The 11,958-nt window shown below is 41.4% G+C and overlaps 1 long non-coding RNA gene across 1 annotated transcript in view; it reads left to right on the forward strand.

The window, feature by feature from the left end:
- Nucleotides 1-10,961: 10,961 nt before the first annotated feature.
- Nucleotides 10,962-11,958, forward strand: part of LOC116098418 — a 5,507-nt gene continuing 4,510 nt past the window's right edge. The window contains exon 1 of the long non-coding RNA XR_004121842.1: nt 10,962-11,010. This is a non-coding gene — a long non-coding RNA (uncharacterized LOC116098418). The remainder of the gene's footprint in view (nt 11,011-11,958) is intronic.

Here is an 11,958-nt window from a genome sequence, read left to right on the forward strand (position 1 = left end):
TAACTATGTTAGTTTTGAATGTTAATTGTTTATGTCTCCCAGCCAGGCTGGGATTATATGTCACCTGTTGTACATTCACTTCTTGGACGAGGCCAATGGGGACAGAAGGGATGCCTCAAATTTAATGCTTAATGAACTAAATTATTTGTATATTTATTTTTATGTTTTCCTTGCTAAATTATAATCCTCAGTAGTGGGACTTTTTATATTGTCTAATGTAGTACTAAATTCATTACAAAGAATGTTACTCAGTAACTAACAACCTATTCAAATTGTTCAGTGTTAATATGCCTTCGTGGCCAAGCATCTGGTTGATGATTGATAAAACACAACCCAGGAAAGGAAAAATTCAAGGGATATGACTGTACATAATCTCTTACTTTATGGCATGATGTCCTGTACATGTGGGGCTATGTACATTAAACTTTAAAACTAATCCCATACACTTACATATACACACATACCACACAGGTATTTATATTTATCCTCACATATCTGTCTGTCTGTCTGTCTGTCTATCTATTTATCCACATACACTCTCAAACACACACACACACACACACACACACACACACACACACACACACACATGGGTGGGGGGAGAGGGAGAGAGGGAAGGAGGAGGGAGGGAGGGAGAGAGAGACAGAGTCCCATGTAACCCAGGCTGTCTTTGGGCTCTTTGAACTTCTAATTCTACTGTCTCCACATCCTAAGTTCTGGAATTATAGGTATGCCCCACCATGCCTAGCTCACTCATTGTTACATTCCTGATGAATTTTCCATAAGAGAAAAATCACAAGCAACTAAAAATTTGTTTTCCTTTTTTCCACACATACAAGTTCATGTGCCACTTAACAAGCACACAACTATCATTGTCGCCCTACACTGGAAAAAACCATGCTATTTCTGCCAACCGAAGGAAATTAGAGCAACCAAATTAGAAAGGTCATCAAGAGCACAGCCAAGCAAGGTAATAGTCTACAGCCATGAAGAATGGGATCCATTTGAGTTCACGAGAGGGAAAGTGGAAAGGAGAGGGACACCGGGGGAGGAAGGAGGACACGTGAGAAGAGGACAGATGGGCAGGAATCTGGAGCTGGGATGAAAGGATGTTCTCTGAGGGTCTGGAGCCTTGCGCTCTTTGGTATGGAGACATTTACTATCTATCTGACTCTAAGCACATCCCTCTGGGAATCTGGGCTCATGTCTCTAGGTCTTAGTCCCTTCGGCTTGTAGCTGATGGAACTGAAATCATTATCAGCATTTTCTTCCTCTGTGCGTCCCTGATTCTTATTTTCTATATGATGATGGTGATGATTGTTACCAAAGGGAAGGAGTTGAGGAGAAACATGGATGGCAGAGATGAAAGGGCAGACACTTGCGGTGGTGGGGCCCAGATCACATCTATTTTCCTCTCTGATTTATTTATTTATCCTTATTTCATAGCCAATGAAAGTGAGGCTCTAGACAGGTGTTGTGATGTAAGTTGCTGTAGCTAGTGGAAACCAGAACTACCTTTAAGACCCAGGTAACCCCTGAGCCCACAGTTTGTACGTTTTAATTCACTGTACACTTCCTCACTGAAACTCCCACATCAAAGACAGAGACTTATTGAACTGTAGCAATAATAATCAATCACCCTCGACATATTTAGGCTAGCACATACCTGTTTTTTTTGTGCTATTATGCTTTCTCAGCGGCCACCACATTTGATGTCACTGTCTTCTTACAAGTCTGACTAATACAGAAAGAGGGGTATTGTTTCCCTTCGGCTGCAAATCCTACAAAGGAAAGCCAGGCTCTACAGAGCAGGCAAAAAGCCAGCTGATTCCCCCTCACGCAAGGGGAAAGTGTTTTTCTTCCCTGTGATTACCTGTTCAAAATCTTTTATCCTGTCTTTTATATAACAATCTTAATCAGACAAGCATACACCACCTACAAAATGCAAGAAGTAATGATATTTTTAAAAATAATTCAAAGTAGGTTTTGCCTTTAAGAAAGTTCAAATTGAAGTGCTATGTCGCTCCCTAACTGCAGGAGGCAGCACTTCATTAACAAAAACAAGGGCCCAAGGCCTCTCGCCATTGTTTTTTGCTGTCTCTTTCAGAGTGCTATATATAGTATGGTATCCTGTCCTGTCCACCACTACCACCACCACCCCACCCGTGTCCTGGCCTCCTGCTCCTCATGACCAAGTTTGGCTTCGGTGGCATAAGTACCTACACGTTTATAAAGGCGTGGGATCAGTGTCTATTACTGATTTAATCATGAATAATCGCATTCTTTGCCTTACTTCAACATATTCCATTTATTTTTTATACTCATCGTATCTAGACTTCGAAAGTCTTAGAGCTGGGAGGAAGTTGGGCATTTCTTCTCTTGATTGAATCCTCTCATTTTATAGCTAGGGATTTTGCAACTGTTGTATGGCGAAGTGCACAGACAGCAGGCTCCTTGGTACGCCCACGGCTGGTTCTCTCCCTCCTGCACAACAATGGGGTAAGTTCTTTGGGCTTCAGATCTTCCAACACTCATTATTTCCCCTGCACAGACAAATGCACACTCTTCCACATCCCCTTGACTTTCTTCCTTCATGCCCAGTTTATTTTGGAAGATCTCTGAGAATGACAGGGGACTTAGTGCTGATGTCTAGAGGAACATTTGGATTGCGTAAGCCCCAGCAATGAGAAGTCTGGAGGGCCTTCCATGACAGGCGCCTGGGAGGGATGTCCATTGTCAGATGTCCTGAGCAGGGAGTTGAGCTTTGCCAACCTCAGGGCACTGTGGCCCTGTTGTCAGTGTGCATTAGAAGTCACCCTGGAGCCTGGAGCCTGAGCTCCAACTGTCTTCTCCATTAGGGCTACATTCTATAGCTTATTTACATATGGATGTGATTTTAGCTCACTGTAAGAATTAGAATTAGTGTCTGATGACAGACCCCATACTCTCCCAGTCCTCAAATGCCTTTAACATTTTTCCTGCAGCTGTTTTGTTTTTTAAATCTTGCATATCATCACTCAAAATTTTAGAATATTCATGATGCATGACTTTTCCTGAGGAGACATGAACAAACATCAGTTCACCCCAAATAGGGCACAAATCAAAGAAAGGACTCCGAGGCTAGCTACTGAACTGATGAGTTTACTGGGTTTGCTTGGGGGAGTGAGGACAAGGACTGGCAGGAGAAAAGGGGACACAAAGACTGCCACATCCCTGAAAAGTCCATCCCTGGAGGGGTGACAACTAGTATAAGGGTGCATCTGCACTGCTCCCCACTCAACTTGCAGGCAGTTCCACTTGAGACTCTCTTCTTTACACCACTGTTACTGCTTTTAAAACCTTGAAAAGCAGCCTGTGAATCTTGTAATTTTCTGAACCTTCAGAGCCTTGTATGTTTCCTTAGCTTCTCTTGTGGACTCTCCCAGCTCCCTCTAGGATAGGGTGCTTCCATTAAAAGCAAACAGCTGTGTAAACTCTCTCCCATAATCTTTTTTCCCCTCTAACCCAGAGCACGTGTTATGATACTCTGTATGTGTGTGCTCATGTGGGTATCCATGTGCATGTATATGGGGGTCAGAGGTCAACCCTGGGAGTCTCCACATGTATACATACAGATGTCATTTGTGTTTATTGCTTTCTCTCTTATTCTCTCTGTCTCTGTCTCTCTGTCTCTCTGTCTCTGTCTCTGTCTGTCTCTGTCTCTGTCTCTCTGTGTCTCTGTCTCTGTCTCTCTGTGTCTCTGTGTCTCTCTGTCTCTCTGTCTCTGTCTCTCTGTCTCTGTCTCTGTCTGTCTCTGTCTCTGTCTCTCTGTCTCTCTGTCTGTCTCTCTCTCTCCCCTGTTCATGTGTGTGATTTTGTACCCATAGAGGTAGAGAACATCTTGACATCTTGCAGGAGTCAGTTCTCTCCTTTTACCATGTTGTTTTTAGCGATCAAACTCAGGCTGGCTTGGCTGCCAGCACCCTTATCTTCTGAGCCATATCTTTAGTGTGTATTTTGAGGCAGAGCCCCTTCCTGAACCTGGAACGTGGCCAGCAGTTTCTTCTGTGCACGAACGTGGCCAGCAGAGTCTTCTGTGCACGTGGCACTCGGGTAGTGGCGTGACAGGCGTATGCTGCCACGTTCTCAGAGCGGCTCAGGACCTCATGGTTGTGCAGTAGGCACACTACCCATTGAGCTTTTGCAGGTTCTTCTGGTATGTCAGCACACAGGGTCCAGCCTCTGCCATAACCTCTGCCAGGATGTTCTCAGCTCGCTTCTGCTCTGGACCACGTGGGCCTGTACATAAGGGTTAGCAACTCCAGCCTCTGCCTCTCTGCCAATCTTTGTCATTACATCTCAGTCACATGTTTTACGATAGTATGTTAGAACATGTTCACTAGAACACTGACATTTGCTGAAGAGCCACCCACATGGTTCAGGGTGGCAGGAAAACTGTTTCACGGGGTAACTTTGCCATCTTGTTCTCTTCATTAAAAAACATCTGGGCTAATAAAAATAAATAACAAAAAACTCAACTAGCTGCCTTTAACTTTAAGGATTTTAGATTTGGTATTAAATACTAAGGAAGGTGCCTGATGGAGCCTTAAACTCACTGTACTTAGAGCTCTGATATGGATTTCAGGTGCAACTGAGCCCACATTAGTAAACATCCTTTATGTTTTGACTTCGCCTTTCTTTGTGTTTCATGCGTTTCACATGGAGAGAAGGTATGTGACACAACCAGGTACCTTGACTAAATCCACACACAAAATAATTTTGGAATCCCAAGTAGTCAACCCCTTATCTGTCCCAGGCATCTATTGATCTGCTTCCTGTTGGTAGCGGTTGGTTGGCACTTTCTAGAATTTTCTATGAGTTCAACCGTACAGTGTACACACCTTTCTTTTGCTGCCCTCCTGACTGAACGGATGTCTGGGTGCTTATTTTCATTTTGAGGTGATTGTCTTTGCATCTTCTCAATGTTTCTTTCAAAGAGAAAACGGTTTTAATTTGATTTGTTTTGGCTTTAAACTTGATGATGCTGAATTAACCAATTTAAAGTACTACTCTTGATGTTCTTAGAAACCTGTAAAATCTCACATGTACTGAGATCGCATGCATGTTTTCGTTGTTGACTTCTGACTTAGTTTTGTTACAATGGTGAGGGGGCACACTCTGCATTTCTGACTTGGCATAGATTTGCTTTATGGTTCTGTGTTCTGTCTTGGCAGACATATGCCCATGCATACTGTCAAATAATGTGTGCTCACAGTTTCTAGTTCTGTTTGGTTTCGTCATGTCCCTGTGGCTTATCATGTTTTCCAGGTTATTTTTTATCTAAATATTGTACTCTGGTTCTTTATCCATTGCACAGGGAATGTTGCTTATTGAACTTCTAGTGAAGTTATTGATAGGATTAAATCTCTATCTACCATAGAGTTTTAATTGTTCTTACCGCTTCCCAGCTTAAACGTCCATGTACTCCTTCTCTACATTCCTGAATCACTTAAATATTTTAAAGAAACATGGGTAGCTTGTAGTTTTTTATTTACATCTTTGTATTAATTATTGCTGGTGGCTCATAATTTATCATAAGCATCTGCAGTCTGTCTAGAGTTCATATTATATTGCTTCTGTAAGTGGAGTTCACTTGCCTTCTTTGACTCCTGGCTATTTTCTACAGCACAGTTGTCACCATGTTGCATCTACACGACTTCTGTTCCAAGAAGAAAAGATAATCTGCTTACTTCAATATTTATTAACTCCAGGGCTCCATTGGCTGCAGAGGGTCTTAGATGGATACACGGAATTCCCTCTCATGTGTAGAAAGCTACGCAGGCATGAGAAGTATGACTTTCTTGTGTAGTGGTATTCTTCTGAATGTTAAAGCTCTGCACAACACACCGGGGAGGGAGCAAGACAGTAGGGAATTGCTTTTCTTGTTTTTTTTTTTTCTTTTTTTCTTTTTTTACTTTCTGAAACAAGGTATCACTGTGTAGCCTAGGCTAGCCTTAAGGTTATAATGCCCCTGCCTCATCCTCTCTCAGTCCTGAGCTTATAGGCATGTAATACAACTGTAGGCTTGTGCCGCCACATTAGGCTCCAGAAACTATGTAACAACAATCTGATAATCTCCTCTGATGCATTCCCAACATAGGACTGCCTATATACTTGATATTTATTGATTTCAAATGCCACTGATACTTGGGTAAGCATGATATATTCCTTAGAACTTCCATTTTTTGTCTAGATTTATGAATACTTTTTATTTTTGATGTTTTCATGTGGTTATAGTCATGTCCTTGTAGTATCTCTATCATTTTTAGACATTGTGGACTTGTTAATTTGCTCTGATTTTAATGAGTCCAAAACAAGCTTCATGTATGAACTAAAGCATTTCTGGCAAGCTTAAAAGTTCCCCAACCACTGCTATTTTTCCTATTAACAAGGTCAATATTAATAAATTTTAGAATTAATTTTGCTTGATAGTTTTTTTGAAACAAAATGATTTATTGTGTGGCTCTGTGAAACTAAAAATTGACTTCCAGAAGAATTAAGAGTTCTGAGCTCTAGGTCAGTAGTATCCGGAACATTTTTAGCTTAATTTTTGGAATATTTTCATGAGAACTTGTAAATTTTCCCCATGTAAAACGTGTATATGAGCCTTTGTGTGTTAGTGTGTAGTTCATTCCTATGCATTGTTCACTGTAAAACAGAGGAGAAATAGAATTGAGGGAGGAGTAATGAAAGTTGTTAACTACCTTTTCTAAATTTACACTTCAAGATAAGAGTGAGTATGAATGTGAGCCTTCAGCTCACTGCTCTCCTGCCTCAGCCTTGTGGGTCCTGAGCCTTCCCCGGTTTGATGCTGATTGTGGAAATATCTGAGGTTCTGTGGTCTCTAAAGACTTACCATAGGCTGCTTCTCTCTGTCGTTCTGTCCTCTGCCAAGGGGGCAGCAGAGAGCAACACGCTGTTCTCATTTCCCCAACACAAATGTTTTCATTCCAGTGTATATTGGAATACATGTTTCAAGTCTTTTATTTGTCCCTGCTGTTCTTGTTAGGGCCAGGCCGCTGGGTTCCGAGGTCGTTGTAAACTACTTGTTCATTATTGGCCTTTGACCCTTTCTCTTTAATCACAATGAAATTTTCACACTTTTCTCCCAGTCGGTGACACAGATAGTCAATAATTAACAAGAATGTGCAACTCTAAAATGCAGATGGTCCCCACCTGATGTTAGTTTTGATCTCATGAGGCTGTGAAAGTGATGCATAGCCAGTGGAGACTGAACTGCACATTTTAAATTGTGACCTTTTCCCAGGTTAGCAGCACGACACTCCTTCATGGTGCTGGGCAACGGCATTGAGCAGGGGTTCTCAGTGAGCCGTGTCCCTGTGTGGGTAAATAGCCTGTAATCCGCAGAGCACTGTGTTGCTAAGCTGTGCTGTCAACTTAGCTGTGTCGAGTGCTTTTTTCACTTAACAGTATTTCCAACTGATAGTGTGTTGAGCTAAGAGTAACCTCATCTTATTCTGGGAAGTGTCTGCATAGTGCGAATGCCCAGGAATCGGAACAGCATGGTCCTGAAATACAAACAGACGTGAAAACAATGGCACAAAATACAACCCATCTTGAAATAAATCCAGGCACCAATAACAAGGGATTTTGACAAACATGCCCAAAACACACCAGGGAGAAGTGTAGAAATGGTGTTAGGAAAACCAGGTTTTGTATGATGAAGGATGGGAGTGAAGCTCTCTCATACATTGTAGACAAAATCAGCTTCAAACGGATAAACACTTGAAGGTAAGACTCACAAATGGCAATAGCCACTTTTTTAGAGGAGACAGATGCTTTCCATGTTGGTCTGAGTGATAACCTCCTACTTGGGGAAAGGCCTCTCCATATTGGTCTGAGTGATAACGTTTTTACTTGGGGAAAGGTCCACCATATTGATCTGTGCAGCAGGTCTACTCTATTGGTCGGAGTGATGATCTTTTAATTTAAATGATGCTCAGAAGCAGTGACAAAAATATAGAACAGACAAGAGGTTCACACCAAACAAATCTATTCATGGAGAAGGAGTAAACAGACAAGCTAAGGAACTGGAGAAAATATTTTCAAACAATACACCTGACAAGCCAATTTTCTAAAAAAACGCACAAGGAACTCACCTAACATAGCAGAATGAAGGCAAATAGCCCAATTGAAAAATAAATAATAATCCTGAAAACTTTTTTTTTTTTTTAATAGAGAAAAGGTACAGACGGTGAGCATGTAAAAATGTCCAGTGTCAGGACGAAGAACGTAGATCAAAAGCAGGAGACACTACTGAATTCCTGTTAGAGCAGCTGATAAAAGTCAGAGAAGCACAATGAGATAAACAAAAAACCATATGAGGTTATGGGGGGGTCCTGTATACTGTTAGTGGAAGTATAAATTAGTATGGACATTATGAAAAACATTCTGGAGGCACCTCACAATATTAAAAACAGAATGACTGCATGATCCAGCATTTCTACCACTGAGTATATAACCAAAAGGCATAAAAATCAATGCTAAACATCTATGCACACCATCTGTTTCTTGCAGTGTATTAAGTAAAATATGAGATTAATTTAAATGTTCCTGGTATATAAATGATAACAAATAGTGCATGGAATAATGAAATAAGTGAATAGTAGTGAGCTCTTCAAAAAGTTTTTTACTTGCAGCAACATGCATGGACCCTGAAAACATTACATTAGTTAAAGTAATCTAGGCACATAATCTCACTACCATGAGCTCTGACATGCCTATAGGGGAACCTAAAGGAATTCATTCTTAGAAATAGAAAGGATGGTAGGTGGTGGTGTGGACACAAAGGTATTGGTCAAAATATCAAATTCATATCAGAAGGAATAAGTCCAGACCATCTGCTGTGCAATGTGGTGATGATGGTAACTATGCCATACTGTGTTTCTTATATTTTTTGTTATATTGAGAATGGAAGCTGCCCATTCATGTGCTCATTGGATGTAACCCTCCCCCAATGTGCATATACTCCCACATATCAGGTTGTGTGTCAGTTTAGTTTTCATTTTACAAAACAGTTTCAACCTCTGTAAACAACAACATAAAATTTCTCACATCATTGGGATAATCTTTTGTACTCTGTCTTGTATCCAAATATTTTATTTTTGTGCTGGCAAAAGAGTTGAGTACAGGCTGGACATTGGTAGGTATTATATTTATTGGATCATCACCTGCTTTAGCATTTTGTAAACATATACCAACTTTATACTTTGGTTGGTTTAATAAAGACCTGGTGGCTTATAGCTGAGGCAGGAGAGGAAAGGCGGGAACTTTGAGGAATAATTTTGAGGTATGGGATTCACCAGCCAGACACAGAAGGAGTTGGATGTTTGGGAACTTAGTGAAAGGGAATGGGCCACGGGGCAAACATGGACTAGAACAAAATAGAACAATAAAAGTTAACTAAGTTACACGTGTTAGTTGGGAAATAGCCGAAACTATAGTGCCTAAGCTTTCATACATATTAATAAGAATCTGTGTCATTATTGGGAGCCGGAGGGTTGAGATAGTCTGACCATACCTCATTTTCTTAGAAGAACCTCAGGAGAATTTTGACATAAGCCACTGGAAGAGATTTCTAAGACTGGTAACTTGCCAAATGTGATGGCACAAGCCTTTTATCTCAGGACTTGGAATAATCAGGTGTTCAAGGTCATCCTTGGTTCCATAGCTAGTTTGATGCCAGCCTAGACTCCATGAGACCTTGTCTCAAACAAACAAACTAAAAAGGAGACACAACAAATAGCTCAATTCTGTGCTGACGCTCGCCTTAGGCTCCTTGCCCAACTCTCAGTTCCCTCGAGTACGTCTGGGTTAGAGCAGGGAAAAGGTACTTTTCCAAGTTCCCCTAAAATGGCTGGTAACCTACCTCCTAAACTCTGACTCTAAACTCAGATCACAGCATCTTCAGCATTGCTTCCGTTTGCCTGTGGCAGAAGCGAGAAGAGTCTGGGAGACAGCGAGCTCCTTTGTCTTCATGATAGGAATGTCCCTTTCATCTTGCTGAATAATTGGCAAACTGCCTGCTGCAGACCACAGTCAGCTCCTTGGGGGTACTTCTTACATGTGAGTCCCACGGGTCACTAGAGTAGCAGTTTCTAAACACACTTCTGATAAACAAGCTTGCAAGTCACACACACAAAGACCTCTTGGATTTTTCTTGAATTGTGGTGCAAGATGTTACTGTTCCATGTGAGGGGTGAGATATGAGTTCAAGTTTACTTGACCGAAATGGCAAGCACTATAAATACTTGTTTGGAAAATCAATAGTTGAATTTGATTATTATTGGTAATGAGTCAAGATCTGTGCTCTAGTGACTTGGCAACCCTTCTGCTAGGGACAAGTTTCTCCCATGCCTATCTTAATTAAGACTTCTATTGCTGCAAATGAATATGACAGAAAGCAAGTTGAGGAGGAAAGGGTTTATTTGACTTACACATCCACATCCCTGTTTAATATCAAAGGAAGTCAGACAGGAACTCAAACAGGGTAGGAGGCAGGAACCTGGAGGCAGGAGCTGACCCAGAGGCCATGGAGGAGTGCTGCTTACTGGCTTGCCCCTCATGGCTTGTTCGGCCTGCTGAACCCAGGGCCACCAACCCAGGGATAGCTCCACCCACAATGGGCTGATCCCTCCGTTATCAATCCCTAATTAAGAAAATGCCTTACAGTTGAATCTTTTTTTAAATTGGATATCTTCTTTATTTACATTTCAAATATTATCCCCTTTCCTGATTTCCCCCTAGGAACCCCATCCCATTCCCCCTCCCCCTGCTTCTATGAGGGTGTTCCCCAACCCACCCACTCCTGCCTGCCCCATTAGTATTCTTTCTTTGTTCTGTGCATTTCGTGTTTTGATTATTATGTAATGAAAAGAATTTTCTGTTCTGTTCCAACCTATTTGGTGTTCTGAAGGCTTCTTGTGCATTTATGGCCATCTCTTTCTTTAGGTTAGGGAAGTTGTCTTCTATGATTTTGTTGAAGATGTTTTCTGGCCCTTTAAGCTAGTAATCTTTGCTCTCTTCTATTCCTATTATAATTAGGTTTGGTCTTTTCATTGTGTCCTGAATTTCCTGGATGTTTTGGGTTAGGAGCTTTTTACACTTTTTATTTTCTTTGACCACTGTGTCAATATCTTCTATGGTATCTGCTATAAAATTCTCTTTTCTATCTCTTGTATTCTGTTGGTGATATTATCTGTAGCTCCTGATCTCTTTCCTAGGTTTTCCATTGCCTCCATTTGTGATTTCTTTATTGTTTCTATTTCCTTGTTTTTGTTTTTTTTGTTTTAGGTCTTAGACCACTTTGTTCAATTCTTTCACCTTTTTGTTTGTGTTTTCCTGTATTTCCCTCTTTTCCCCTATATTTCTTTAAGAGATTTATTTGTTTCCTCTTAAAGGGCTTCTACCTGTTTGCCTGTGTTTTCTTGTATTTCTTTAAGTGAATTATTTATATCCTCCTTAAAGGTCTCTATTATCCATCTGAGATGAGATTTTTAGGTCAGCATCATGCTTTTTAAGTTAGGGTATCCAGGGCTTGCTGTGGTGGGAGAACTTGGTATTAAATTGCATTGGATTCTGTTGCTTATGTTCTTGTGCTTGCCTCTCACCATCTGTTTATCTCTGGTGTTAACTGGCCTGGGTGTCTCTGTCTGGAGCTTGCCTCCTTGGAGGTAAGTCAATCTTTATGACCTGGGTTAGAGTAGGCCTTCTGGGAGGCAGACGGTGCTGTCTCTGGTTTTGTGGGGGGCACCTGTGTGTCCCTGGTTAGAGCAGTCCTGCTGTGTTCCTGGTTAGGGCAGTTCTTCCATGACTGGTGTCCTTGTTACTGCAGATCTCCTGGGAGAAGGGCAGGCTATGGGATGTGGGGGAAGAGCAGACACGTCAATCCCCCCCCCC

Source organism: Mastomys coucha, unplaced genomic scaffold, assembly GCF_008632895.1.
Source record: "Mastomys coucha isolate ucsf_1 unplaced genomic scaffold, UCSF_Mcou_1 pScaffold20, whole genome shotgun sequence".
In the NCBI taxonomy this organism is placed as follows: Eukaryota; Metazoa; Chordata; class Mammalia; order Rodentia; family Muridae; genus Mastomys; species Mastomys coucha.